General features: G+C 38.5%; 1 protein-coding gene across 3 annotated transcripts in view; it reads left to right on the forward strand.

Annotated features, from left to right (window-relative positions):
* The window catches only part of LIN28B (lin-28 homolog B), a 78333-nt gene that overhangs the window by 39636 nt on the left and 25756 nt on the right, over positions 1-12941 (forward strand). The gene's annotated exons all lie outside the window — the stretch shown is intronic.

The raw sequence follows: 12941 nt of genomic DNA on the forward strand, positions 1-12941 counted from the left end.
CAGCGTTTACCGATTTGTGAAAGGAAGCTCTTCTGTGTAAATGTGCTTTTATATGTAGCATAGTAACTTGATTAAGGCTATTAAGCTGTACCTGTACAACTACATAAATCACTCTCGTGATTGGTTTTTGTTGAGAGGGTTTTATTGAATTAGAAGAAGTCTGCAAAGGAATGTAGTACTGCTTTGAAAATACTGCAGATGGAGTGTGAAGACAGGTTGATCCGAATACAGGTGAAGTAATGTCATGTTTAGTTGAGAACTGTGCCTGCTAAAGAGACTGTGTGCAGTGATATTTTAAATTGTGCATCAGCAGTTCTATAGAGAAGGGTTGAAACTAATATTGGTGAGCTGTGTATTACTTGGTTAATAATATTTTTACTCAGTGAAGAGGGTACCTAACATTTCTGAAAGTCAGAACGGTTGGTGTCTGAAGTAGTATTTGTAATAATATTTTACAGGTTAATGTTTAATCTGTGTATGTTTAATCCAGAGATGCAGTTATGCAAGTGCAGCAGTCTGACTTCTACTGTTTTACTTTACTCTCTGCATCTGATGGCATGACAAAGTTCTGTAATTCTCTTCACTATGAGGCTACCTGCACTTTATTTCCTAAGGACAGCCTTTCCTCCCAAAAGCACTTGTATTTTACATGACTCTCAGTTTTACCTGAATCTCCTTTTTCCTCGTGACGTTGCCAAACCCAATACGTCATTGCTGAGATTAAGGGAAAAGCATAGCTTGTGAATATACAGCCCATTCAGAGCATCAACAGCCAAGTTTTCCCTGCAGTAAATGATTTACAGCATGACAGAGAAATGGCTCTCCTCCATCGCAAATTCTGGAACTAAGAATACCTTTTGAAAACTATGGTCACCCAGAAAGGAGGCATTGTCCGGCCTCTAGAAAATAGGGATGAAACTATTTGCTGGATACAGATGAACACTGCTTGTCCTCACCCTCTGTTCAGAAGGCTTCCTCTTTCTTCTTCTTTTCCTTTTTTCTTTTTTCTTTTTTTCTTCTCATTCTCTTCTTTTTGTTCTCATTTTTTCTTGTTCTCATTTTCTTTTTTTTCTCATTTTCTTTTTTTTTTTTTTTTTTTTTTCAATTAAGGACTGGAGTCAATATGATAGTTGTCCCTCTATCACTTTCTTTGTAAAATCTGAGGACCATGAACAAAATTTATTGTTGCTGTAACAGATCAGAGTCCATAACCACAATAAGGGTGGACTTTGTAAGCAGGATAAAGCTTCCTATTTGGTTGGTCACCGTTTCTGACCTCTCAGTGTTGTGTTGCATGCAGTGGCTGTGACAAATCTTTTTTTCTTTTTCTTTTTCTTTTTCTTTTTTTTTTTAAGGTATGCTTCCAGTATTCATAGCATTATTATCATTGTTAATGTACTGTAATGTGGCAACAAACAAAGGCTACCGTTATTATGCTTTTCTTCTGTTTATTGAATATCTCTGTATGAAGAAAGACAATCCTTGCTTCAAAAACCTTAAAGTCTAAATTGACAGGTCATAAATAGATCAGGAAAATTAATATATATTTAAGGAGAGAGGGATTTGAACAAATGTAAATCTCTGTAGTGCACAGGGTAGTCAATGCAGAGGAAGTGATACTTTTAGAATGTAACTCATCCTAGGAAAGCATCTAAAATATATGGGATGATCCTTGCCTTGTGGTTGTCATGGACTTCAGAACAAGCCTAGCTCCAATGCTGTTGATATTTCTTTTGCAAGTCTCTAAAGATAAGTAAGATGAATCCTACTTTTTTCATTTTTTCAAATCTAAAGCATAGTCAAAATTGGGCAGATATATCTTGGAAAACATTGTTGATGTTTACCATACTATAAAGAAGGAAAAATTCAGATTTACACTGAGTTAATTTGAATATGTGAACATAGGCAAAAGCCCACCTCTACCTTCAAATTCTTACTTTCAAGTGAGTAAGACTCCAAAAAAGCCTGAAATTTGAACTTCCTGAAGTAGTACTGATGTTATCTTTTGATGATGAACAGTGTCTTTCTTGAAGGAACATGATTTTGTTTAAACAGCTAGCCAATGGAAAAGTGCATCTCCAGTGTGCATAGTGCAAGATTTCTTGAAAGATTTCCATTCTGCTGTGAAAACTGCCTCTGTTTATGATAAAGTTATTTCCATGTTCTGGTGTTTGTCTCTTTTCCATACTACCAGTATAACAGCATGAGGGGCCAGCCTCACTGCAGATTTTGAAACTTCTGTTTAAATCGATCCCATGGCTGTTAGTGACAGGATTCAGGGCAGAAGGAAAGAATGGCAAAGGGAAGAGCAAGCAAAACATGAAGGGAGAGGTGAAAAAAGCCGTGGTGCTGAGGTGACCAGATGTTGCTGGTTTGTAGATTTTTGTGGTATTTCCCCAATAGACTCGGTCTCTCAGTAATTTGCTGAATATTGTTGCTGTGGGGACATTGCTTTGATAATAATTCCCCCTCAACATTACTGTTGGCCACGTTAAGTTTATAACAAGGTGAAGGAAAGGTATGTATATAAAGCTCATAGTTGTACAGGCTACTTTGGCACATTTCTCAGCCAGCATGCTAATATGCAGTAGTTTGGGGAAGAGAAAGTCTTTTGTAGTCTGCATGAAATGAAACTGTGGCCATAGGCAGCTGGCAGGCTTTAGGTTCCCAGACCTTACTTTAAGCTTTTGTAATATCTATGTGTGTTACGTGCTAGGTTTTTGTTTGTTTGTTTGTTTTGTTTTGTTTGTTTGTTTGTTTGTTTGTTTCAAAATATTAAGAGTAATTTGGAATAGAGCGGAGGCATCTGAATGATGCTGTGCTGGGATTTAAGTCTTACAGGTGCATAAATGTGAAGGGGCAGCTCTTGGCGTTTGATTACCTAAGACACCCAGGGATTGAACAGGCTGCACAACAGGATGCAGTTCCTTTCCTAAGAGCCCTTATCATTTGCTGACCACATGTTTTGCTTGGCAATAGTAGTGATCTGAGTCAGAAGTACTTTGTGCTGCTCTCTAAGAATGACCACCAGGAGCTGTTGCGAAAAAGATAAATCACTCTGAATTCTTGTCTTAATCGTCTGCTCCATAACTTGTAGACAAGTCCATGAAATCTTGATTCAAAGCAGAATAAATAAAATTGGAACTTAGCCAGCCATCGTAAGAGAAGGTTTGGAATAGGGGAAAAAGAATTTTGTTTTGTTTTGTTTCTTTTTCCCCAAAACACTTCAGTGTTTGTAATTAACCTAGAACAAAACTGTGTGAAGGACCATTTTATCACTCTGAATTTTATTTGTCTTTCCTTCTTTCTTTTTTTTTCCCCACATGTATACCTGGAAAAATATTCTTTAGTATGTAAGTATTTAAATAAATGTTACTTCTAGGTCTTTGTCACAGTATTAACAGCGAACATGAGTGATGCTCTCAGGACTAGAAGCTAGGGCTATCTTTGAGACCTGAAAGTATTATCCAGTATCTATAAATATTTCTGATTCAAACTCTAAGTTTGATATTTTTTCAGCAGAGTGTTTGAGTTCTACCTGATTGGATTGGCACTTAATTCAAGTGGAACATTTTGGAGGGGGAGAGGGACAAATATTTTTTTTTCTCTTGTTTGGTTTTGAAGTATTTACACCAAAATAGAAACAGTGACTCAAGAGGGAAAGGACAAGAAAGAAGTAAGGGTATAACTCCATCTCCTAATTCCAGTTTATGAAATTTCAGTCCTGTGCTGTCCTCCACTAACACAACACTTGTAGCTGAGTTGCATCCTTCCAGCCCTAATGAACTGCATCAGTAAGTGGTTTGGATTTAAACCTGTAGCAAATGGAGTGTTCTGAGATTTTGATTTTGATGTGAAACATTCCACTGACTTGCTTTTACAGAACAAACCTGCAAATGGAGCATGAAGAAGGGAGCTGAAGTCTGCTAGAAAATTAAATATTGCCACTGAAAGGACTGTACATGCTGAATTTTGTTCTAGGCATGTGGCTGGTGAGATAGCTGTGTATTTGTAACTCAATTGGTTAAATTGTAAGGAACGCTGCAGCACGGATGTAGTGCTTCCAAAACCTTTTCCAATGTAGACAACTGCTAATGAGAGACAACTAAAAAAGAAGTGTTCTTTGTGCTAAGATGTATGAAGTGATATTTCTTAGTAATTCTCAGATATGACAGAAAGCATAATTTCCAAATATTTCTAAATTGCCAGCTGAAATACAGCCATTTGAGGCAGAGGGCTGTATCAAATAATAAATACTTCCCTGATGAACTGTCACTGAAATTGGTTTGTGTCTGAGTCAGAAAATGAAGTCTGAAGGCATTCTGCAGATGATCCAAAGCTAGGTTATAAGAAAATTGCAAGTCTTTTTCACATACTGCATCTTTAAGAGCTTATATTCTTCACAAGCAGCTCTTAGAGGTGATGGCACTGTGGTGTACTGTTGAGAGCGTCTGGGCTGAAGTTAGAACTAGGAAGCTTGTGTAGGAAACAAAAGTTATGAGATACAGTCATTTCAAATTTCAGATTATATCAAATTCCATCTTCACTGGCTAAATCATCCTCAAGTGTCTAATTCTTCTGGAAAAGTTTTCGATGGCTCAAGCTGAGCTGGTTTTTGTGATGGATATTAAATAATCTGGGTGGTACAAGCTGTGAAGGAGAACATGGACCTAGTAGGAAATGGAAGAAGACCATAAAAGCCATACTTACAAAATGGTGGGGACAAGGAGGCTGGGGAGAGCCCTTCAGAAAGGGGTGATTCCACTCCTGCTTGTCTTACCCCTCTGCCAGCCCCAGAATGCAGCTGTCCCCTGGGGACCCACTTCAGGCCTGCCATAGCATCAAAGGGCATCAGGAAGTGAGAGAGAGCAGCTGCACGGAGGATGGATGAAAACCTCAGAGCTTTTCCCTTCGACACAAAATGGTGTCAGAATCTAACTGTCAAAAGGGCTGAACTTTACTGCTCCTCTCCTAGGTAGACAGTGTGTATATTTCTTCCCTTTTCTAAAGGGGAAACTGGCAGAGAAGTCATGCAGTTTTGTGCACATTTCTTAAAAATGCAGCCTTAGCAAAAGGACGTTACCTGAGGATGGCATGTCAGAGTTTAAAATGTGAATATCTCCTTTTCCCTGGCTGTCTTTCAATTAGTTTTAGATAGTAAGAATTTGTTTCTTTCCAGTTTTCATTCTTCTTTTTGCTGTTGTTCAAGTGTAGTGTGTTTTGTTCGCTGTTTGCTTTTTCTGAGCATCCCAGGGATTACACCGCATGTGGGGATTGTGCAGACCACCACGGCTTTTGTTCTTTTTCATAAAAACTCTCATGAGATGAGGTCCCTGTGGCTTAGCACACAGTTTCCAACAGAAGCTAGTACCTAAAAAGACACTGTAGGAAATAAGAAGGTTTTGCTTTCCATCTCTTGCATTTAGGCATCTCTTCAATGCCATCACCTAATCTGCACAGGAAGGATGGATGGTGCTTCAAGTGCCTGAGAAGAGCTGGACACAATTTATTTCCTTAAGCAAAATTTGAAATTATTTGTACAGAAACTTATGTAGTTAAGAATTCACACTTCCTTAGATAATAGGTGATAAACCAAACTCAGATATCCTTTCTTAAACAATCTTGTTTTCATTCTTTCTAGCTATCCCATAATAAGCTGCCAAAGTAATACAAATTACAGGAGTAATTCAGCAGCACAATGCTGCTTTAAATCAAACAAACAAAAAACATTAAAAATAAAAATAAAAAAAAATTGAGAACTTTGCACTACTGCACATACTTCCAAACACTTCAATCTTTGCTGACAGTAATCACTAGGGAAAAACATACTTGGGTATTCTGTACTTTCTTCTGTGTGTAGGCTAACCACTTTTTGGAAGGTGTAACAACAGTCCTGGTTTTTCTTAGAGGAGTGGGGTAAAACCAGAGGGCTTAATTAAGAGAGTTAAAAATAGGAAACTTAAAAATAGCTGTCACTTGGTGTTTTGGAATGGAGGCTTGAAAGCTGGCTTGGAGATGTATCTCCAGGGCAGGGGGTTAATCTTCCCTCGTCTTTGTGCAGAGCCATCCAAGTCTAAGTTACAAGCCTCTGAGAAGTGTTACTGCATATATTCATTAGACAGCCCTTGTTAAAATCTCTAAATCATCCATCTGTGTTTAAGTGAGCTGAGCAGCCACAGACTGGCTGCATACCAAATACACAGGCATGCTTCCAGGACTCAGCATGTCCAATGTGATGAGAATGGAATCATATATCCAAAACTGGGTATTTTCTTCAGCAGAAGATGAAAGGAAGGTGGCTTAAGATCATGAATACAAAACAACTGCCACTAACCAGAGTGTATAGCAGCCAGCATCTGTGGACAGTACGTTGTTTGGCATGATTTTATCTTCAGACTGGGGTGTTATATGTGAACTTCAGTCTTCTGGAAGTGCCAGCTGCAGGATCTATGGAAGAACAAGTACCCAGAGCGAGAGCACAAGCTGGAAACCCTTACCTTCCAGAAGAAAACAAGCTTTGGCTCGCCTGGCTTCTACCCCTAGGTCTAGCATGCAACAGTGGGAGTTGCTTCCTCAAAAGATGATGACTTTCTCTTCCTGCCTACTTCCGTTTCTCAAGCAGTTGCAAGCCAGGATGCAGAGCCAAAAGATCAATTATTGAAATGCTGGGCCAGGCAGAGGAATGTTACAGTTGTGCAGAATAATATATGCGTTATTAGAATAAACGTTTGTGTTTTTCAGAAGACTCTCAGGAAATCACATTCCAAATTTCAGTTTTAGAGAACATTATTTAATTTACAAAGCCAAGTGCCCACGAGATACAGGCTACAAAGCTTGATTTGGTCCCTAACAAGCTGCAGTGCCTCCAGACGAAGATCAGTTAGTTATTTTGGGGTACCCAGGCACAGTGCTGTAGTGGCAATGCAGGCATTTCCTCATTCATTGAAAAAGCTGCTTTTTGTTTCACATGTTTTTAACTATCAAATTCACCAGAAGGCAGCTTGAAAGTAAGGGCTGTGTTTTTTAGATCCCGTGCTACTCGTAAACTCCCATGGCCATGCTGTGCTTCAGCCTAATTGCTCAGGTGAAGGCAGGAATTGGGCTTTGCAGTTAGGCGCAGGAATCAACAAAACACAGTAAAATACATGCTTCCTTTCAATCATACGTACCTTCTGGTGGGGCTACTCATGTGTTTCAAGTGAATGCACATTTCTGTGCTGAGGGAAGAGCTGGAAACCTGGTGGCAGGTTTGACTGATTTTCACCAAGTGGTGTCTAAGGCTGATTTTCTTCATTAGGAGCTTGCAGTGCGAACGGAGTAGAGACTGAATAAAGTTGTCTGTGGTATCTGCTTGTATGTGTTCGCAGTTGAGAAGAAATAGGCCTCAAATTTTCTATAATGTTTGTAATAAATACAAATCTGTTGTTAAAGTAAGTAGATAAAATTCTGAGGAAGTACAAGGAACAGATGAAGTGAGTAGGCTGGTGTCAATTTTATACAGCCTCATGTAGCGTAAAGCTATCCCTGCACAGCAGATGGGTTGCTTAAGTATATACGCTGTTTTCAGAATGCAGAATATTTTTCTTTAATTGGATGTCTTCTTGAGCCTTGTGTTTTCAGAGTATCTTGCCACCTTTCATCAAGTGATGAGCTGTCTCCCATTTACAGTAAAACAACAGCATATATTTAAGCCTGTGCTATGGTGTTCTCTTACATCTGATGATCAAACTGGAATCTTCCCTTCGGGTCTGGAGGAGCAAATTGCTACAGAGTATCATGGACATCTAAACTTTTTCAATATGCTGTGCTGCAAAAAGCTGCTTAGAGAATGAAGTTCTGGAGCTACAACCTATAGAAGAAAGAGAGTAACCTTTTCAGCTGCCCCAGTTTAATTTGCTGCTGTTACAATCAGCTGCTGAGATCCTATTGCAGTTAGAGGAGCTTATGATCATATTCCATAGCCTGTTCACCTTTTAGGGGCTTAATTCTTCCCGTAGCACTTGCTTGTTTTTGTTAGTTGGACAGGCATGTGCTTTACTTTTGAGGAGATTTTGAGACAGAATAAGTTAATTTATATAACTAATGGCAGAAACAAATGTTTTTGTTTTACGTTCTGTGTCTGTTTTGAACAACTTCAAAACTTTGAATAACTTAAAAAAGAAAATCAAAGCAGTACTGTTTCTTTCAGTAAGACAGGATCTCTCCATTGGAAAACACTTCTTATGATCATCTCATGAGAGCTCATTTTGCACAGATGCATAATATTGTTAATTCAGAAGAAAAGAAATGAAAACTTCACAAAACATGCCAACTGCTTTTCTAGTCCTGTAGTAATGATTCACTCAAGGAATTTGGAAGCAAGAAAGAATTGAAGAGTTGCACATTTGGGAATTTTGCATAACTTGAGAGATTATTATATGGAATAGATGTTAGCTTCAGTAAATACAAAGCATCATTTCAATTTCTAAAAATCTTGCTAATATAACTGGTGTTTTCTTCATTAATTCAAATTTCTTGCTGTTTATTTCCTTACTACTAAATTAATATACTTCTTTCAAGTAGAAAGAAATAATAAAAAATGTGTATGCATTTTCAGGGGCCAGTTCAGTAAGTTCTTCAACCTGTGCTCTGAAAGGAGTAAGGAAGAGGATAATATTTTAAAAGGTTTCCCTGGCTGTAGAAATTTCTTTCCAATTTGATGTTGACCTGACCTACAGATTGTGCTGCTTTTTTTCTCATGTGTTGCTCTATATAACTATCAGCCAACTGAGAACAGAACTGCTTGCAGCAGGGCAAACAGTCCTTCAGAAAAGATGCATACAATCTGCTGTATTGCACTGGTAAAATGAAGCCCCAAATCCATTTTATTTCAGAAAAAGTTGCATTTCCTTGCTTCTTTTGGTGTGTTGGACTCCAGCATCATGTAGGAAAGGTACTGAAGGCACATAATCAATATATAAACCAAAAGGATGATTTTAGTAGTGATTTCAGACGATGGAGAAACAAGTGCCATCTTAAGTAAACTGCCAGGGAATTGAAAGCTGGACAAACCTAACTATAGCCTAGCTGCTAAGTGAGGTATTCCCAAAACACTGCCTTTGATTTACTTCTATTGGCAAATCTGAAGCTCTTCCAAAGAAATAAAAGTTCTGGAGCCCTTTAATACAGTAATACAGTAATATAATTCCAAATTGCAGCAGCTGTTTCTTTTATTAGCTGTGGCTTCATGTTTCTGTCCTTGACACTTAAAGATCAAACCTGCTTAAATATGAATCATTTATAAATGTGCATTTACTTCAATATCAAGAATGTCAAGAAGCTCAGCAGTTCATTATGTAAGAGGAATGTGTCACAGAGGTAGTCATCTCTGTAGTGGTGCAGTCACACTGCAGTTATTGCTCTGTGAGTCCCTCACCTCTGTGAGTGTGCCTACAGTGTGCTGGAGTTCTTCTCAAACAGGCAATAAGACATATGCTACGTCCTGAAAAAAGCACATGGTTTTAAGGGCATGTTTACATGAGGAAAGGTAGTTTTATTTAGGCATAAAGAATGAGGTCCTCCATCCAGAAGCAGCAGAACAGAATGGGAATTTGCAGTTACTTCTTCTGATTATATGGAGCTTGTCAGAGAAGAGCCAGTGGAACTCAGGAGGGTCCTTCAAGCTGGCTGACTTGGACAAGATGATACTGCAAAGTCAATGAATAGGGAAGAGATTAGGAAAGAATAGGGACATGCAAACAAAGAGGGACGTGAGGTAGATCAAGGATGAGAGGGAAGAGAAGAGTTTGAAGAGGAGAAAACTGACTCGTATTCTTGGCTGAGGGGGCATACCATTGAAGACTGTGTCAGATGAGAAGCATAGATTTTCCAAGTTGTCGTCCAAAAAGTTGATAGGGAGATCTTCAGGGAGTGCAAAGAGATCAGAACTGAATCAGTTTCCTCCCTTTTGAAATACTGCCATACTAAGTGAACAGCTGATGTGTAAGGAGCTGATGCTGAGGTGGGAACAAAGCACTTGTTCCCAAAGCACTGCGGAGACTCAGGTGATTCCAGCATATCTCTTCTTGCTGATCTGAAATGAAACTGGCCAGCCCACTTTTGATGCAGCCCTGGATATAGTTTGCCTTCAGGGCTGCTGGTGCTCGCTGTTGGCTTTGTGTCAACTTTTCATCCACCAAAAACCCCATGTCCTTCTTCACAGAGCTGCTTTCACTGAGTTTTCCCAGTCTGAATTCAAATCAGAACTGTGACCTAGGTGCAGCACCTTATACCTGGCCTTGTTAAACCTCATTAGGGTCACATGGGGTCACTTTTCAAGCCTACCCAGGTCCTTCTGGATGGTGTCCCTTCCTTCTGTAGTATCATCTGCATCACTCGGCTTGATGTCATCTGCAAACTTGTTAAAAGTGCACTCCCACTCTCTAGGTTGTTACAGACCAGTATATATAGAACACCGGTTCCAAGACAGACCCCTGAAGGAGATTTCTTCCATTGCTGTTAATAATTCTTGTTTTCTAGTCCTTTCACTGGCCTTGTTGCTGTTCTCTGCACATGCTTGAGCAACTAAATATCCTTGTCACAGTGGAGAACCTGAAACTGTACCATGCATTTGAGGTGCAGTATATGCTTTCCAGGGGCAGTCGCTAGTCCTGCTGACGACGTGATTTCAGCATGCTGCTGGCCTTCTTGGCCATCTGGGCACACTGCTTGCGTTCAGCCCACTGTTGGCCAGCACCTCCAGATCCTTCTCTGCTGAGCAGCTTTCCAGCGGACTTTTCGCTCTTCCCTGAGCTTGTGTTGCTGAATCAGGATGTTATGACCCAAATTCAGGACCTGGCACTCAGTGTTGTTGAATGTCATGTCATTAGACTGAAAAAAATATCAATGCTTTTGTATTGTGGTCAAGATCTAGGTGAATTTTCATGTGAATCTAGGCACTGTATAAACTAATAGACTGAAGAAGTAGTATTAAACTATGATGTTTACTTACAGGCAGTGAGAAAAGACCATGAAGGACACCTAGCACTCTGTCCTATAGTTCAGCCAGTTAATGCAGTGTAAATTATTTCTTGCTCTTCAAATGCTGAATCTGTAGGTAGAAATTAGCCTATCTACTAGGTTACTGCTTGCTTCTGTTTGATACCTTTCTGAAACACTGTAGAAAAAGGGTGCAGGGACTGATTTCACATACGTGTATAAGAACAAAGGTGGCTATAGCAAAGCTGGAGAAATAGCAAGCCAAGGCTGGCAATATTGATGAAGTAGATGGAGCTGGATTTGCTCAGTAACAGACCAGGGGAATGGTTAAGGAGGAAGGAGTTGTGAAGGGTCTCTGTGAAATATGGGAATGAGCTAAACAATTTCTTGTCTTTGATCTCCATTCATTTATAATCTTATAGGTTCTGAGACTCCTGGCACTATATCTTTTACAATGAATAGTTGAAAGTAAAATAAAAATCATTTAAATGGCAGCAGTCTGGTCCTGAATGGCTTTCTTTAGCCTACAAGTTTCTTGGAGTTTTACTCTTCTAGCCATTGGACAGCTTAAATGCTAGACATTTAATTTACTTCAGACGGCTCTGAAAACAATAGCAAACCACAGACTGCTCTTATTTCTTTGTCTGCAATTAATGTTGCAACAGCCTTTACATCAAAGTTTAACCAGAACGCTTTGATTTCTCAATGATAAATGGATATCTTCTGACCAATATAGAAAATTGAAATAGCTGAACGGTTCAAATTCAGCTTCAGATTTGCTAGTGTTGAAAATTGATGCCTCTACCTTTTTGTTGTGCTAAACTAATAACACAAAACAAAGAGAATAGCGTGCGTGTCAGTGTGTCTGTGCAATGAGATTAGTTGTTCCAGAAAATTAGGCGGTTTTGTTTCTTCTGTTAATAGAAGGCAATCATCGGTAGTTGGCAATAGGATTAGAAATTGTGACTACCTCATATACAAAGAACAGTCTTATTTATTTACCCTTTGGAAGGTTTATTCACGTTATTTTTCCCTGAGTTATGCATAACAAAAAAACTTCTTTCTAAGGAGTATTTCAACAATCTTTGATTTCTTATTGATTGGGTTAATCTTTCCAAGTTTTGGACTTTGATATATGTTGGGGGAATCATGGTTATCAGCTCACATAATTGCTACTGGCAATATGTGCCTGCCTCTTCTCTTAATAATTACTTAAAATGTGCCAAGCACTTGAATTTTTGTAAGTAAAAGAGGAATCCACAAAATGTTTTAATTTACTTTTAATTAAAGAGAGCTGTGGAATTTTATTAAATATGAGAATATTAATCACTTCAGTTCTAGAATTTTTGTCATGTGCACATTGTGTAAACTACAATTTTACTTTGAGCTCAGAAATGAATTATTCTTGCTTTCATATTTCTAACTCACTGGAACCTCACAAAGTTTTTGTTTTCCCTTACCATCTCTGCATTTCGTTTATGCTTAGAAAAGAAATGTCTTGCATGTTTGTTTCTTTGGTTTTGTTTTGTTTTGTTTTGTTTTGTTTTGTTTTTAACGAGAGCTGTACTCCCATTGTCCAAACAAGCAGCAAGGAATCTGTTGTATAGCTGATTATAGCAAGAAAATGAGGGAGCAGTCTCACTGATAATCAGTAAATTTGTAGTAAGTGGTGCTGTTTAATTTTCTCAGTTAATTATGCTTTACCTTCATTCCTAAAAGAAAACAAATCATGTTTAAAAATGCGTGTTGTAGAAAAATATTACTTTAGAATATAAAGATTATAGATATTTAAAACATACCTTGTACATTTCCATAGATTAAAGATGCAGGCTCCCAATTCTCTCCTGTCTAGAGCTTTTCATTTTTATCTTTGAAGTTTGGTCGTTATCCTGTGTTGTTTTTATTTTAGTATCCATTGTTTTTATTTTAGTATCCTACAGAAATGAATTTATAGTGTATAGTCT

The sequence above is a fragment of the Tympanuchus pallidicinctus genome, unplaced genomic scaffold (assembly GCF_026119805.1).
Source record: "Tympanuchus pallidicinctus isolate F22 unplaced genomic scaffold, pur_lepc_1.0 scaffold1, whole genome shotgun sequence".
Classification (NCBI taxonomy): Eukaryota; Metazoa; Chordata; class Aves; order Galliformes; family Phasianidae; genus Tympanuchus; species Tympanuchus pallidicinctus.